The sequence below is a fragment of the Varanus komodoensis genome, unplaced genomic scaffold, assembly GCF_004798865.1.
Source record: "Varanus komodoensis strain SLA01 unplaced genomic scaffold, ASM479886v1 scaffold16, whole genome shotgun sequence".
Taxonomy (NCBI): Eukaryota; Metazoa; Chordata; class Lepidosauria; order Squamata; family Varanidae; genus Varanus; species Varanus komodoensis.
This window is the reverse complement of record NW_025335468.1, coordinates 16,086,818-16,105,335: the sequence shown is the minus strand read 5'-3', so window position 1 is coordinate 16,105,335 and position 18,518 is coordinate 16,086,818. Positions and strand designations below refer to the sequence as shown.

At 40.6% G+C, this 18,518-nt stretch overlaps 1 protein-coding gene across 4 annotated transcripts in view; it reads left to right on the top strand.

Annotated features, from left to right (window-relative positions):
* Positions 1 to 18,518, top strand: part of IRAG1 (inositol 1,4,5-triphosphate receptor associated 1) — a 93,822-nt gene that overhangs the window by 8,528 nt on the left and 66,776 nt on the right. The window lies entirely within an intron of this gene.

The window sequence follows — 18,518 nt, the reverse complement described above, 5'->3', positions numbered from 1 at the left end:
ACTATGAAGGCTACTCCATTTCTTCTGAGGGATTCTTGCCCACAGTAGTATACCTGATGGACATCTGAATTAAATTCACCCATTCCTGTCCATTTTAGTTCACTGCTCCTAAGATGTCGATGTTCAGTCTTGTCATCTCTTGTTTGACCACATCCAGCTTGCCTTGATTCATGGATCTTGCATTCCAGGTTCCTATGGAGTATAGATCTTTGCAGCATCGGACTCTCCTTTCACCACCAGATACATCTGCAACTGAGTGTCCTTTCAGCTTTGACCCAGTCACTTCATTCTTTCTGGAGCTACTAGTACTAGTCCTCTGCTCTTCCCCAGTAGCATATTGGACACCTTCTGACCTGAGGGGCTCATCTTCCGGCGTCATATCTTTTTGCGTTTTGGTACTGTCCATGGGGTTTCCGTGGCAAAGATACTGGAGTGGGTTGCCATTTCCTTCTCCAGTGGATCACGTTTTGTCAGAGCTCTCTGCTATGACCTGTCCGTCTTGGGTGACCCTGCACGGCATAGCTCATAGCTTCATTGAACTACGCAAGCCCTTTCTCCACGACAAGGCAGTGATCCATGAAGGAGGCCATTAAATTAATATATGCCAAATCTACAAGAAAGGCATTCTTAAGTGAGGAGAGCCCAACTAAGTATGGAAAGCTGTGTGAACATGAGAGAGACTTTGTTCTGATATAAGGACAGCACTCAGTATTTATTATTTATTTATTTATTTATTAAAACATTTTTATCCATTAGTTAACCCATGAATTGTGGGGATGTGTGCTGTGCATGAGCCATTTCAGCAAGCACCTATGAATAAGTCATGTGTAAGTTGTTACAGAAACCAAGCACATGGCCTTCTTTGTGGATTAAACTACTCCAAGTAAACCCAAGAACAAACCATGGGGTCTTTAACCCACAAACAATCCCAAGTGTCTAGGTTTGGATGTTGGCCTTCATGAAAGCAACCTGTGAATATGGCACTTGTAGGTTGCTGCTCAAAGTTGCAAGTGAATTGCACACAGCACAGAAACCCACATTTTTGAATGCTGTCATTACAGATGAACAGTACCAGTGTGTCAGGGCTGGAGGCCATGTGTTGTGCCAGGAGATAAAGGATTAAGCAGAAATAGGACAAGAGAGCTAGCCAAGACCAAGAGACTAACCAGAAGACAGGCCTAAATAGCAAGCTGGAACTCAGAATCAAAGAATAACCAAAAGATGCATAAACTCATCAGGACTTAGGAAGTGTAGTTTGCTTGGGCAGGGTTTGGACAGAAAGCCCTCTCATACTCCGTCCTCTCCAGTAGAGAGATGGGCAGAGTCAGTCAAGGGCCTCAGGTCGTTTCGGTGCATAAGTAGGTATGGCATCTTGCAGTTCAGCAACCATTGCTCTAGGCAGCTGCACAGAGGTAACAAGACTTTCAGGATGAGTCCCAGCAGCTCCAGAGAGCAAAGAAAAGGAAATTTAATTCTTACTGAACCACCACCATCTTTTTACATATCACATTATTCAAGTATATAAGACTATATTCAAGAGGATGAATTCTGCCCACTGAACTGCTAATTCTGGTTTAAAGGAAATGATTTAACCTAGCTTGGTGCATTCCCATACTAGGGCCCTCTTTTAAAACAAATACAAAACTGGCATTTTAATGACACTAGCCTTGCAAAAGTCTTAACTGCAGAATGAACAGCCAGTTGAGCTGTGGGATAATTTCTTTGTAGTTTAACCATGTTGTTTAATACTGGAATCTTTCTTCCCTGGGGAGCAAATTCTCTTGCAAATAAACAAAAAAGAGTGGTCCCTGGACCGCCGAGTTTGACTAAGAATAACATCTATCACTACCAAGAAGTTATGTATAAATTTAGAATTTCTCAGGGTAGATTGAGAACAAGATTTGTTTATGTTCAAAATAGGATTGCATTACAGAGTTCACTTTATTGCTAGAGAGTGTATTTTCTAGGCATGCATGGAAAGCTTTCTTTTGGTCATCAGGCCTGTGAAAAATTAAAGACTAACAAAGTTTTTGTGGGATCTAGCCCATACAAGTTTATGCCATAGCAAATTTGTTAGTGGTGAAGATTTTTAAAGACTTTGTTTTTGCTACCATGATTTAAACTGACAGAGCGTCTGGCCTGAAGACTATGGAATAAAGTTAGACAAATTCCCATAGATGACTCTCCCACCTGTTCTGTAAGCAGTCTTTCTGGAGAGTGCAACACAATATTTAGTGGTCTGGATGTTTAAGAGGGCACTTTTAGCAATAAATAAATGGGAGAAAGCATTGCCTGGTGTGAAGTGATATGGAGTGCTCAGTGACAGATTAATCTGGTGGTTTCCCACAAAAGTAAATTCCAAACGCATATAAATACACTTCTTGGTTGTGCTAGAATGTTCTCTGCATTCCTCTGGGATCATAAAGAAGAGATAGGAAGTGATTCTGCATAATGGCATGAGCAGTAAATGGACTTGTTTTCATGATTCCATTTTGGAGAATTTGACAGGGGCTGCATTCCAGTGGTGAATGAGGCTGCAAATGAAGGGGCAGGGCCAAAGGGAAAGGGGGCAGAACGGACCAAAATGCACCAAATGCACCACAAAACAATTGTTGGCTGGAGAAAAGGCAGTGGGGTCAGAAGTAAAGTTTGTGGCCCTTCAGGAACTCCCCGAAGGCTGTGTTTGGCCTCCGGGCTTGTGGTTCCCCACCCATGGCTTAAAAGATAGAATCCAATATCATCATTTTGTGTATTAATTAAACCAAGTATTCTACAAAGTATTCAACATACTATGTATCAATTATCCCTGTCTGTGCCTGATGAAATCTTAGAGTAAGCACAGAACTTTATTAGTGTATATTCTGTGTTTTTTTCCTGCAAAAAACCCAAGGGGGCTCTCCTCCTCTTCATTTTATTCACACAACAACTCTGTGAGGTACGTTAGGCTGAGAACCAGTGACTGGCCTAAAGTCACCCAGTGAGCTTCATGGCTCATTGGGGACTAGAACATGGCTGTTTAAGTCTCACTCCAACTCTTTAAGTGTTACACTGGACTGGTTGTCAAGGCAAAGGAGCTATCCCTGTGCTAGAAACAAATGTACTGGCTAAAGAAAAAAAATACATCTTTGCACTCACTGTGTAAGTCTGGCAAAGCTCTGTCCACTTCACTTTCATCTCTGAGTGTTTCCAGTCTGGAGGTTCCTAGTGCTTTTGCAGTTTCTGTTACATGAGAAATTGCCATTTGCTTTCCACACTTTCTGGAGCTTATACCACTTCATGTGTGCATACATGCTGCTGTGATCCACCCAGATTTGCAGGTGTGCATAAGCCATAAGATATGTGTAGTCTGTCCTTATGAGACGAAATGCTGTCCAGTCTATGGCACAGAATGGCATTCACCAGAAAGCTAATGCTGCCATTGTGATGGAGTATAGATTCTAATACATTCTGGAAACGAAACCAGCCTGTTCATTTTTACTTCCTATTTGGTTGGCCATATGCCCATCCCACTTGAAGCCATCCTGTCTGAAGGGCTGTCCAGCCATGTCCAGTTTAAAGATAAAGAATGACAAGATGGGAAAATGTGGAAGGGCCTTGCAGATGGCTGGCAGTGGTTAACCCCTGGACAGCACAGTGAGCGACCACACAGGTCTCCTGGACTCTTAGTCTTGCCCACTACAAGACATATTGCATTGCTATTTATAATAATTTAATAAGTCCATATCTATGCCAATAAATGAGCCCACACGCATCTTGTGCAAATCTATGACCTCTTCTTGAGTGATAAAATTCTGTTCTTTTCAGCAACGTGTAAGCTACCCTCCTTTGCTGTCAGCAACCCTAAAAAGGGTTTATAAATCACCTGGCATACTACAAACAGCTTGGGAATCACCAGTGAGGTTTATGCTATGTGAGATGCAGAGCTGGGCCCCAGGCAAGGTCTGTGTACATACTCAGGCGCTCCATGAAAACAAAATTGGTGCTTGCCTTTCTTCTTCCTGTGCAAGATTTAAATAACATCCACATAAGTTTACATTTATATCTTACTCTTCCTTCAAGAACTTCAGTATGGTTTACATTTGTTCCCTGTAACTGGGGTATGATACAGTCCTTATTTGGAACTAGGCCAAAGTTTTCTCTAAATGTTTGCATGGACCCAGTGGCTTCTCCACTTCCTTTGCCATGAGGGAGGGGGAAATATCCCAGAGTAATTGCATTGGCTACTGTCTACACCTTTGTGAAATGCTAGCACAATATATCACTTCAGTCCTGCAATTTCGCCTGCTTCCTACTTGCCCGTTTAAAATTTAGTTATTCAGAAATGAGTAAGTAATGAGTTCTGAATTGTGCGTGAATGCTAATGGGGGAATATGCCTCCTGTTCGCAGCCTTTGTGCTGAAATAGGGGAAGCCTTTCACTCACATTCCCTGAGATAGAGGAGAGGGTTTTTCAGGAGTTACTTAAAACCAAAACTCATTTTTTAATGTTAGAAGCTCGGCTTGGTCTCTTGACTTAGAAAATGCTTTAGCTTAGTTAAGGCAGCCAGATGTAACACATTGACCTTAAATGGTAAAAGCTCCCAGAGTGAGCAGAAGAGAGAGAGGGAGGTTTTCCTGAAGGGGGAAGACGAGGAATAGCTCAGTTTTAGGTAAGTAATCTCCATAAACCAAGAATAAACAGCTTTCTCCAGCTAAGATCCTAAACGGAGCCCTTTCTCCTCCTTAAAGGTACAGTACCTCATGGTTATAGTTGACCTGGGTGAAATGTTATCAATTGTGCTGGCTTGCAGTTTCCCGAACAGGAGTTGCAAAGCAACGGACTTCACTAAATTCTCCTGCTCCTTTTGTACTATTTTGAAAGCACACAACCAAGCTAAAGATAGGTCAATGCCAGTCATTGCTGAAGTCTGATGTTTAAGGAAACAAACGTAATTTTGTCAGTAAACATGTCCTTGGCTTAGAATTGACTTAGAATCATTAGCAGCTGGTCTATTATTTAGCTAACAATTGGAGGTGATTAGCTGCTGCTCTGTTTATAAACAAATATGTGTAAAATGAACTCACTGTAACAGTAGCTTAGAATTGTAAGAACTTCTTTGCCACATGGTCACTTAACAGAGTATACAACTGAACTGCTTGCTTTGATGGATTGCGTACTTGCCTGTGGAAGCAGCCTCTTAAAAGACGTTTCTTTGGTATGGTTCCTACCTGCTTTTCAAAGTATAGGGCGCTCCTCAGGTCCTGAAGAACTGCTTAAATTTCATGTCATTTTTGTTAAAGTCCAAAGGGAATGTCTTGGTACAATTTTACAATTTCAGCCTAATGGTTTCTTTGTCATTCTTCTTTGAAATTAATTTCCTTGCATGCATTGTGGGTATGTTAATTACACCATGCAAAGTAAACGGCTGGTATATAAAGTACATTTCATGCTGCCATGAACAGAAAACTTAGGATCATGTTGTTCCTATCCACATTCGTGCAGTCAAACTTGGACTTCGCCAAAGGGGGTCTGGTTCAGCATGACAAAAAAAAAATATTGTGGAATTGACCGTTTATGAGGAATATAAAAACAAGGAAGCAGCATTCTAGAAAGATGCATTTTCTTGCTTATAAAAATAGTTACTGTATCTCTGTTACATTTTTTGTAGTTATTGTCAAACATTATGAATTGCTGCAGAAAATGTGAGTTTTGGAATGCAGCAGTTATGCTTGTACAAAGTGACCTGAATTATACATTATCTCCATATTGAAGGTGTCACAAATTCTGTCTTCTGCACCTTGACCATCTGTATCAAGTTATGTGGCTCCTGTGTATCCATACAATTCCTGTCCTTTCTAGTGTTCTAGAACTTATTTCTGCATCTTTCACTGCACAATATGAACTGAGTCATTTCCATTTTCTCACTAATACACTGTATTTCTACCTAATACTTTTACATCCAAGAATTTCAGCTAGTTATGAACTTTAAAAGTCAGAATATCTAGCATTTCTACTTTTGCATCCTAGAAATTCAGGGCCCAACAACTCCTAAATACCCCTTTCTTTTTGAAATACTACTATGGTAGAGATCTTGCCTAACATTGTGATGAGAGCAGGAAACTTGTACTTTAATGTAAACATTTAGAAATCTCTTGCTGCTGCTGCTGCTGCTGCTGCTGCTGGTGTGTGTGTGTGTGTGTGTGTGTGTGTAGCAGAATGAAATCAGGAGCTTGTTTTCTGAAAGGAGGATACTTGGTTTGTGCAGTTCTGCCCTATTTGCCACTTGCTCTGGACACTTGGGTACCATCCTGATTTTATTTCTCTGAAGGAATGGGTTAATTCAATATTAAACACTGTACGTCTCTGAAGATGAGTAGGTGATGCATTTAACACTTACAGTAAGTACTGTGATCAGCTACGTTATTATTCTACAGTTTTAAAATGTATGCTGCATGTGAATATGAACCTTCGTTGGATGAATCATTAATATAATTAAACAATTGGTACTGTGAAAGTATATGTCTGCTTAGACATTGTGTTAAGGCCCTTGGAGATATACTTTGATATCTTTTTAAAACTAAGAAACTACTCTTTTTACACTAGATTCTTTTCTGTTTGATCTTTAGGCAGGATAAGTAATGGAACAATAACAGAGCCATGGCTCCTAGAGATAAAGAGCCAAAGAATGCTCTGTTCTATGCACACACATATTTAAGAGTCAAACCAGCCCATGCTCTGGCTGTATCTGAGGTGCTCCTGGACTGCCTGCCCTCATGAAGGCCAGAATGCCTATATTTACCAGAAATCCAAATCTTCTGTCTCTTTAGACTTGCTTAGAACTAATCTGCTCTGCCCACTTCTCCCTTAATGGCCAAGCTTATGGTAGTCCAAAGTATTCCTGGATTACCATGCCTTTACTTAGAATCTTTTTCCACCAGCGTGACTTCTACCTGTCCATCACTCAACAACATTAGGGATGAATTGTCCCTCCATTTTTCACTGCTCTCTGGGAGGGCAAGCAGTCTTTAATATTCACTCATTCTCTTTCATTTTCTTATTACAAAATAGTGCTATTTCAGGACCCATGGATACTTCCGCACATGGTTTTTATTGCTTCTTCATCATTCCCATCTCACACTTATCACCCTGCTGAGTTGTCTCCCAATTTCTTCAGTTTTTTTTTTTCTTGCCACTGAAAATCTATTAAGGTGAAAAATATGGAATAACTATCCAATGTATTCTAATTGGAAATAGCAAGAGCACTCTTTCCAAAAGAACCTTGACAAATTAAGGAAAAAATCATCACTAATGGCATGTGGTTCTGCTCAGGAAATTATTAGAAGCAGAAATTGCAAGAATTTCAGTTGAAATTCCAGAGAGCCTTTGTTGAACAGGACTGAGTTGTGAAGATTATACTTAAAGCTTTGTACTGACATGGGGAGCCACTATTTCAATTCTAGCTGATTACAGAACAGCAGTGCCTTAGCAGTGCTAAAGGATCTTTGCATGGAACCACATTGCATGAATGTGCACCAAAAACAAACACAGTGTTTTTATCTTGTACATACAAGAATCTATTGGGAAGATGTGTAGAGTAACATTTGCTTCTGAATTTCTGTGGTGACAGGTTTCACTGTAACAAAAAAAAAGTGAGTACTGATTTTGTATACCAGGATAACTCTGATTGTGAATAAGGAAATGGAAACAAATTAACAGTTTGTAATGTTATGGGGAGTAATTATCCAAGTACTTGACAAAAGACATTTACAGTTAAAATATTTTGAAGAACTGAAGAAGGGTGTGTGTGTGTGTGTGTGTGTGAATTAAAGATACATCCTGTTTCTGTTTTGAAGGGTAAACACGTCCCTTCGAATGACAGTAAAAATAGCATGTGGATGGAAGGCATGGTACAGCAAAATTCACAAAGCCTGAAATAGACTTAATGAGTTGTTATGCAATAGAGTTCTTCCATGGCTTGGCTAAGTCATCATAAGAATCCTAAAATCCTAGCCAAGGTCCTTAAACATGAATAAAAACACTTTTGTCATGTAATGGCACTTACCCACATGCTGCTCTCCTAGCCTCTGCAATTTCGCCACTGTCTATTTCAAGCCGCACATGCTTTACATCTGTGTTCCCATCTGTGCTGCTTATGTAACTGTGTGAAGCCTCACGTTCCTCCACCCCGCCATGATTCAGTATAAATGATAGCATTTGCATATCATTCACATACATCATCCCAGAAAGTAGTTAAATAGACTCCCCCCCCCCCCCATTCCTGGTTGATGTTTGAGTGGCTTGCCTCAACTCAGCTGTAGCAAGTCCATGGATGCATCTGCTGATGGCTGAATCATACATAGCATGAGGTCTCTGGAGCGCTGTAATTGTAGTGCATAGAATCATGCCCACCCCTGTTCTTCTGAGAGGCTTCCAGCTTTTAAATATCTGGTCTGTATAATCCTTGAGAAAGAGCTATCTAAGCAGGAGGTATTCTATTATTGTTTCTTTTAAAAAGGTTTTGGGACCTATTTTCCATTGTTGACATGGCTTCCAGGCAGCTCTTACTTTACAACTGTATCCCTGTGTCTGAGCCAATGTTCAGTTGTGAAATGTACCAAAAGAAGTAGCAATGATTTCAGGAAGTACTGCCCACTTCTATTTATAATGTTTCACTGTGCAAAGTGCCTTCCTCCTGCCACTTCATAATTCTAACTTGTCCTTGCTATAATCTGGTAAAGGTTTCCATTGTCATTGCTAGTGTGACTTGGAGGCAGCTCTAATAAGCAATGTTTTCCCAAGGGCAGGGAGACTGACTCTGGGAGCAGATTAAAATTATTAATTTGGCAAATGTTCTTGGCAAGTTCTGATGGGAATTCTGTAAAGGCTTCTCTCTACAAACATTGGATGCGAATGGCTGTCTTGTTCAAAAATAGAAAGATAGGGAAGACAATAAAGACACTTGCATGTAGAAGTTCTGTCTACACAGCTAGATTGCCATGAATTCTTGCAAGATGAAGGAATAGTTTCAGAGTAAGTGTGTTTCTGGATAAGGTTTTATGGCAACACTTCCCTGATTCATTCATGGAAGTTGGGCAGGGGGAGGTCCAGATAATAATATATTCTACTCTTGACTGTCTGGTGTTTCCTAATTGTTTCTTCCATCTTTTTCCTTTCCAAATTTTCTAATTTGCTAAAGAGAAAAAGATGGAACAGCTGCACAATGCTGTTAGTTTAGCTTAGAAAAAAAGGCAAGTAATGGGGCATGGTAGACGTGTTAAGAATTATGCATAGTTTTGGGCAAAATTGAGAGGGACACAGTTTTCTCTTGCTCTCATAACACTAGAGCTCAGGGTCATCCCATGTAGCTGATTGGTGGGAGGTTTAGGACCAATAAAAGGAAGCACTTCTTCTCCACAAAACTTGTTAAACTATGGAATTTGCTGCCATGGGAAGAGTGATGGCCACCAATTTGGATGGTATTAAAAGGGGTTGGGCAAATTCATGGAGGAGGAAGCTGTCAGTGGCTACTAGCCTTGCTGGCTGTGTGCTTCCTCCTTTATCAGAGGTGGCATTCCTGCATGCACCAGTTGCTGAGGAGCTTGGGCAGGAGAAGGTCCTGCACCCACTTGTTTGAGGGATCCTGTGTGCAGCTGGTTTGTAACCTTGTGTATGGAGTGCTGGACCGGGTGGACTTTCAATGGCCTGATGCAGCATGGCTATTCTTATGCCCTTTGATTGCTAGTGCTTGTTGCCCTCTGTCAGGAAGGCCCCTAATTTTTCATGCTTTGAGCTATGCTGAAGGATCAGAAATTTCACACGCAGATACAACGAGGCCCTCTCTTAAGAATTTTTCTGCATGAGGTATTTGGTGCTTGCTTCTGATTGCTCACCCACAGTAGTTCACAGGTGATTGACATGATACCATCCTCTACCAGGGCCTTTCCTGTTCTTTGTAACAATTTCCACCACTTTTTTTTCAGAGCAAAGAAACTAGAATACTATTTGAGAATGGGAGAATGGATCAGAATGAGACTCTCGTGTGTTTGTACAATTCCAGCTTTGCCAAATGGTCATGTAATGGAACACATGGAAAGGCAGAGAAAGAACCTCAGGCAGAGTGGGGTGGGGAGAAACAACACACACGTGAAGGAACTCATCTTAATCCCTCAAAGAATTGGAAAATAGAAGCCCTGGTAAAGTGGTGTGTGAAAAACCCCAAATGCAGTAGAATAAAAGTCAGTACAAGTTTGTGTGTGTCCTGGGTTTAATAGGTATCAAATGCATAATGTGTTTTCCAGTGATGTTTTCCCGCCAAGCGTGTATTTGCCTAATGGAGTGCTGTTTCAATGATCCAGTTCAAGTCAATCTAGCTAGTGTTCAGCAGGCATTTCTGGTATTGCTTTGCACTTCTGACTTTCTCATGTAGCGGGACAGCTTTGTATAACATTAACTTTTTTATCCAGAGGAAGCACATGGGAGTTATTTGAACAGTAAATCATGTAATAGGTTTACAATACAGGCTGAGCAGAAGACAAGTGGGCAGGCTCAGTATTAGTTTCAAACAATTTTTGGACAGATTCTGATAGTGCATACATGTACAGCTGAGGTGAAGTCCCCCTGGCCTGACCAAATTCAAGGTGCTCTAACTATCATCTTCAGCTTTCCTTGTGAGATTGGTTTATGCTTCCATCTTGATAGGAAGATATAGTGCATTCCAGAAGGATGCCATTGTTCATACTCCTATTTGCTATCTAGTCCCAATATATACTACAAAAACCTTTCCCAAAAGGGATTTGTTTTGTACAAAATCCCAACTTAGAATAGAATTTGGGGACCAGTGTTGCAATATGTTTGAAGTACGAAATACACATTGGTTATCGAAAGAAACATGATTGGGTTTATATTTCAAAATATGGGCAAGTAACAGTGAGTCTTGTAGAATGCCTTGCTCACTGTAACGGCATTAACGCAAGGGAAAACAACTAGACCCATTTTGCTTAGTCAGATATTGGCAGACAGGATCTCTTGTGGTCTGATACAGAGCCTGGTGGTTTGTGTTAGATATAACTCTTTTTTTCCTGTTTGTTAGATGTAATATGATGATGGTAAAACAAACTTCAGAAAGCTATCCGATTGAATACAAAGTTGATGCATAATCCAAAAAGAATGCTAAATGAGGCCCAAGAACATCTGAGGAAAACCTATGCAATTTTTTTTTGTTTTGGTTTGTTTTGGAACTGGTTCAGAAACGCCATTTTGTGGAATAGCTAAACTCATATTTGCTCCTGGCAGGACTTACCACGATCCCATTTAATCCTGCCGCATCCTAAGCATGCCCGCTTGCTTACAAATGACTTCAGTTGAACAGTTGTGATATTATTTACCCTCTGACTAAAAAAAGTAAAGAGGGTACTGATTTTTCCTTGAAGCAAGATGATAGTAAACACTGTCTGTTATTATGCTAGTACCATATGCAATTGTATTACTTGGCCAATATTGATTGCATGTGTGGAAGAGAAGGCAGCAAACTTGTTTCTGCTTCACCAGTTTCTTATGAACAGTAATCATATACAGTATTTGTATGATTCTCATTCACTGACCTGACAATCTTAACAAACCTGTAAGGTATTCCAGGAGTGTCCAGTAATATGATTCCTTTATTACAGGTTGGAGGCTGAGCTAGAGAGTGATTGGCCTGAACATTTTATGAGCTCTTTTATTAAGCTTGAGCCTTGAATGGGACTTAATGGTTAATTCTGTTAATCATTACCCTGTATCCAGCCCTGCAGTAATAAAAGGGATGGTTGGATAATAGTGCTTTCAAAACACCCTCCATCATCACTATTGTGAATCTGAATTTGTGTGTCTTTATGTCTGTCTTCCCAAGTTCTTTTCATCATTTACTGCAGCACAGGGTTTTTCAGGAAGAATACTATCCACCCACCACTGCTATTTTGTATCTGTTCTGAACATAAAAGCACATGCCAGTTTGACAACCAAGAAGATGCTATAAAAAGTCTGCTGCTCTGTTTAAATGCCTACACTTTGTTACTATGGCAATTACATTCTTTAACTGACACAAGATTTTGACAATAGCTTATTGCCATCCCTTTCTTGGACAGGAAGTTTCACTGGAGAAGTCAAATCATATTAGGGCAAAATTCCACCAGCAGCAAGAGCCACAGGTCATATAGGTTGCCTTTATGTACTTCATGCTGCAGGACAAACAAACCATTGAATAGGATCTGCTTTCTGCTAAACCATGTTTAAGAGTATAGTATCGCCGGGATCTTCAAAACCCAAATCCTGAAATGGGTGAGCATGGGGGGTGGTAGGGTTTGAAGTCACCCTTTTTGTGTGACTTCACTGTCTCTGCTGAGTTTGGAGGGGCTAATTTCCAGGTAAGTGGATATAGAGATGCTGCCTTAAGTTTATTGTGATTATGGGGGTGGAAGGTGTTCTGAAGCCTGAGCTAAATGTAAAGTAAACCACAGACTTTTGTAGTCCCCTGGCTATGTAAAGAGCTCAAAGTAGTGCCTCGGGTAGCAAGGCTGTGCCACCGTATCCTGTGCCACTACCATGGCAGATTGCCACAGGGGGTGCCAGCTCTCTGCTGCACACCAGCACCAACCTTGAAGCCAGCTGGAAGGTAGTATTACAACTACCACCTTGTAGGGCTAGGTGACATGCAAGACCAACAAGATTTTGGCAGGCTTCTTTGAAGCTGCTGAACATAAGCTCATCAACTGAGCTGCTCTCAGGCTGCTTTTCACACTTTCCTGCATCTCAGCTCATCCTACCGGTCCAATCAGTTCCAACAAAAAGGATTTGCAAAGCAGTACTTGAAGTGCCAACTCTATTTTACCACCTAGTGTCCCAAGGAAGGTTTTCCTCAAAAGGCATTGGGGCCACTGGATTGATGCCTCCTTTCCTTTTCTTCTCAGTAAGCAATTGTCTACAATCTGTTCCAAGGAACTTTTGTATAAGTTCTAGGGTTTTTTTTTTCTTTTTTTGAACACCAAAACCCTCTCCTGTGCTTCAAGCAAGGCAGCATCCAGAACCACAATATCAGAAATGGCATGGTTGATTAGGTACTGAGGAGTTAGTAGTGGTCTATGTAGCTTTTGGGTCTCTAGCCACTGGGCAAGAACCTCAATTTGTGAAGCTTCATCGAGTTTACACAAATCTGAAGCTGTTCTATTAAGTGAAACTAGTCTTGAAATTTTGGAAAAGAGAATAACCATGCCAAGATGTAAACAGGGAGCTGAAATCCAGTAGTGTTTTGAACAAAGTTGTCAGATTTTTCATTGCTGTATTGGATTAATCTCTGGGGTTTTTTTTTCCTGTCGAAGAATATATTATGCAGCAGAAATAGAAACTGACCAAACTCTCTGTGTATGAAGAATATTTCAGCTGCTAGAGATATGTATATGATTCATGAGCAATTGCCTGCAGGAAGGTTACGCTGCTTCAGTGGCATCTCCTTCCTGTATCAATGCTTTTTGTCAAGATTCAGTGACTGCAGGAAATAATTCTACCATGACGAGTTTGAGTACTACAAGCCCAACAGGTCTAGGTCTTTCCTTCAGATAGTTCCATTCATCTTTCCTGATTTATTTTCCCACTCTTTGACACTGAAATTAGCCAAATAGCACAAGCTGAAACACCAGAAGTTTCCTGGAACAAACTTCAGAACGGCATGAAGTCATATTCTTTCATTTGCTTTGAGCTGGAAGCATCAATTCTATCAGAAAGTGTATTTTTGGGTTGAGTTCACGTTGCACTTCTGTTGTGGAATAAACCATTTTCTTCATCTCCAGTAGAGAAGCACACTTTGACGAAGACTGAAGAACTGGAGCGCATCATCCCACACTGCTTGTAGAGCAAGTGGACAAGCGTGTGGGCAGAAGCGTTCCTAATGAGTTCTGCAGCCAGTACATACCAACTGTGCTGGGACAAGGTGAACCCAGTGATTGGACATGCAAACAGCCTAAATTTTGTATAAACAGGCCTTTGGTCAAAGAACTCTTGGATGAACTAGAGTTGATGCCACTAAAAATAAGCAATGTGGGATAACTATTTTAACATTTTCATCGTAATCCCAGTAGTATTATCCAGTGTCCAAACCCATGGGCAGCTGGCCAAGCTACATGCTCTTTTACGGATGGCTCCCTCAAGTTATCTTTTCAGTTTGCTTTGTGCTTTGCCTCTATATAAATTAATGTATTTTGGCAAAGGACTCCCTTGCTTGAAAAAATAAATAAATACATTGTCTGCTACATGTTTAGTGAAAAGTACAAAATTTAGACTAAATTACAATGCATTGCATCAGTTCTGGATGTGTTTAATATGATACTTTTTTACTTTTCCATAAAACAGTATTCAAAGGTAATTTCTAATCCATTAGTTTCTAATAGATGACAAGCTAAAATACTGCAAGTATTCCTTTAAGACTGTTCTCCTGGCCTTTGACCCAGGAGTTTCTCAGACATTCAACTGACATTTTGAGTCAGCAATAGTGCTAATCTCATCTGTTGAGCCTACCTCTGTCCTCAACATGGGAATGGAGCAGAGTGTGAAAACAATACCTATTTATACATATCATCCCACTTCTCCTTTTTCTTTGTTGTAGAAGACCAAAATAGTCACCTAGATATTGTCATGAAACAATATTGGAAGCCTCTTTGCTCTGCACATGAAGGATATTTACTACTTCAAGGGGGGGGGGGCGCTCAGAGAGGGTGTTTGCAATGTCATCCTCACTGAGTATAAGGAGGTGGATATAGTATTTTATTTATTTATTTATTTTTATACCACCCAGTAGCCAAGGGCTCTTTGGGCAGTTAACAAAGTTAAAAGCTAAAAACCTATAAACATAAAACAAAGGCCAACAACAACAGCAACAACCACCCCACATATAAGATCATAAAACAATATGACAGTAAAACTATAAAACTGCAGCAGTTGCAATCAGATTGGTACAGAGGTACAGCAGCCATACAGAATAAAATGGGATATTAAAACTAAGACTAAAAGGTTAATTGTTAAAATTCTGGGAAAATAAAACAGTTTTCACCTGGTGCTGAAAAGAATAGAGGGTAGATGCCAGGCTCACCTCTTTGGAGAGCTTGTTCCATAGTGGGAGTGCCACAACCAAGAAGGACTTTCTCCTGGTGGGCACCTTCTTTTCTTCCTTTGGAGGGGGATCCTGGAGAAAGACCCCAGAAGATTACCTTTTAGCCTCCTGGGCCCAAATACAAATGCCTTGATTCTGATAATAAATCATAATGGGCAAGGGTCAGGCATACAGGTGGTGGGTCAGACTTGACCAATCACCTTATCTATGTCATCAGGCCTCAATAACTGAAATCGTAAAACTGGATCAAACAGTGTTCTGAATACCTCTGTTAGTGGAACTGCATTAATTGTGCAGTCCAATTCAGCTGAAGCAGTGGTTCCCAACCTTTCCTATGCCCTGCACTCCTAGAAAATATTTGATTTATGTTTGGACTCCCTCCAAAAGTAATATCACATTTGAAGATGACAAGTCAGATTTCTAATTTTTGAACCACAAATTGAACCACATACACTCCTGTGGGTGAACAAATTGAACTAAAACAATTAAGCTTTTAACTCAGTGCATAACATTCAAATATGAAGTGAGCAGTTAGAAAAAACTATAATCAGTAAAATCAATACTAATTGTGAATATAAAATTCAATGACTTTGTTTGTGCTTCTCATTTGTGATTTTGTCAAAACCTGGAACTTTCTTGCAGATTACTATCCACAAGCCTTCCTGTGGATTCAGGCAATTCCTAGATTTTGGCTTGCTTGACCAAAGAGAACTGAACCCAAATGCAAACAAAATAATAATAAAGACTTTATTAGTTCTGGCAAATCACGATGCAGCTGTTCACTTTGTCATGCCCCCAGAAATGCCATATTGTACCCCTTGGGAGTGCAGGCACCCAAGATTGGGGACCCCTGAGCTAAAGAGTTAGTAACTGTCTCCACTTATAGATAAAACTGTTCTTTCCATTATTGTAAATCTATTTTGCTTATTTGAGATCTGAGCAGATAAATCCTATACTGTCTAGAAAAACATCCCAGTGGGCATTGGATGTATTTGCCCTCCTAAACTGTAGTATTCCTATGACTTGGTAGAAGGAATCTACCATTAGGCCATCTCCCCACCCCCACCCCCACCCCTTTCTTAGCCACTGCAGAAAGTCTTTCTCTTCCAGGCCTTGCCCAATGTGCTGTAAGCCAGCTAAACAGGTTCAGAGGGCCATCTGCCAGAATTTGTGCATTTTAGCAGAGGCAGGAATGAAATCCCTTCCACTGTTCCTCCTGCTCTGTCTTAACTGCCTGGCAGAAGGCTTCACTCTGATGAAAGCTGTAAATTTACTTTTCTAGTTAGAGTGAACCAGATCATTCAGTCGGTATTAGGTGTATTCCATAGGCTTCAAGGTATTTTGAGTTGTTTTGGTTGTAAGTTGTGATTAGTTGCCCTTGATTATTGGAGCATCAGTTGCGTTACAGATTAAAGGCAAACCAATTTGAGGTGCAAGTTTTTGTCTCGTGCATGGAATGTATTCTCAGCTGGCATGCACATGGGTACTGAGGATAGAATGGTCTGTGGTGAGGCCAAAATGCCATCAAATGTGAGAAAATTTTCTGGATAAAGCTCAGATATACCTTTTGAAGTGTAGGGGACTCACTGTGGCAATTCTCCTAGTCTTTGTATCTGTCTGTTGTATTTGTGGCTGGGATACATCTCAATAACATATTGCTGCTAGAAAAATCAGTCCCCCACCCCAACTACTGTGAGGATTGCTGCTAAACTCAGAGGGAATAGGGAAGTGCGAGTGGGGAGGGGGTAACAATTCTGGCATAGCCCCTGCTAGTATAAACCCTGGTGCTTTGACTAACCTAGTGAATCCTGACACCATTACACCACGGGAAGGCACTCCGGAAAATCGAGCCTACAGCACCCTCTTACAGGAACATCCCTAAGATCAACAAATGAAACTTGGCTAGAGATTCTCTCCTTCATGGAAGGCTATTTTGGCCTTTATGAAAAGCAGGGTCTTCCACCAAAGAGGGAATTTCTAGCCAAGTTGCATTTGTTGATCTTAAGAATGTTCATACAAGAGAGAGATTTTGGTCTAATAATCAGGACTGCAGTCTATTTGTGGCCTCAAAAGTCAAATCCAGCACTGGCCAATAATCAGGAATGCTTGAAGTTGAAAACATCCGGACATCTTCCTGCCCACACTTGCTTTACAATAATGTGACCTGAAAGTCACCAACACATGAATCTAGATCCATGTAGTTGCTGCTGCTGTTTGAATAATTTGGTTTGAATAGTGGTGACATTTCCTAGAAAAATGCCATCTGGTACCTTTTGCAACTATGACCTTTGGCCCGCTGTTTTACCATTTCACTCTTGTGTGTACACGTGTGCACATAGGTAAAGCTGGCATTCCTTTCGTCATGTATATGTGTATCTGGCAACAATTCATCCATCTAACAAAGTTGGTTCTGGTTGACAAAAACGTACGCTATAATAACTCTGTGGGTATTTAAGGTGCCACGAACTTCGTTTTTGTAACAGACTAAGAATGGTTTGCATACAACAGAGGAAAAACATGGTTTAAGTAACCCACAGTTTGCCATGTTGTGTGCCGGACACATTTCACAGCCATTTTGAGTATTCATCCCGCAACAGAGGATGAAGGATTGATATATAATGTTCAAACCCAGACACTATATGCTAATTGTTGATTAAATATTCCATAATTAATATAAAATTAGTAGTTGGGTTAACTGTGGGTTGTTTAATCCATGATTAATCTGTAATGTCTGAGTTTGGGCATAACAGCAATCACTGATCACTCAATCAGGCTAATTTTCAGAATGGCTGTGTAACTCACCTCACGCCATGGCAAGTTGTGGAATAATTAATCCATGACTTCCTGACATTACATGAGAATAACCCCCATTGCCTGTGTCTGGTATTGATGGTCACATCTAAAGGTGGTATTTGTTCTACAATGTGAATCTGTTCTTGACAAATGGTGCAGAAAAGGTTAAGTGAATTATTTAAGAAGGGACAGTTGTATGCTAGGATGGATCTGAGGGTCTAGCTCAGGGGTCAGCAACCAGCAGCTCTGGAGCCTCATGTGGCTCTTTCATCCCTCTGCTGTGGCTCCCTGGCGCTCAAAATATGCGTCACAACCGCCAATGTGCGACACCTGCCAGCACACAATTTATTGAGCTTTTCGACCCCTGATAGGCCAACCATGGATAAATCCAAGAAAAGAAACGTTTCAGAAGAAAACAAAATGTTTAATGGTATGTGGGCAGATTCATTTGCTTTCACTGCTGACAAGACTGGTTTACCAGTATGCTTAATATGTGGTGAGAAATTGGCAAACAACAAGAAGTCGAATGTTGTAAGACATTTCCAGAATAAATACACAGCCTTTGCTGAAAAATATCCGGATGGAGATGAGAGAAAAAAGCCATTTCGGA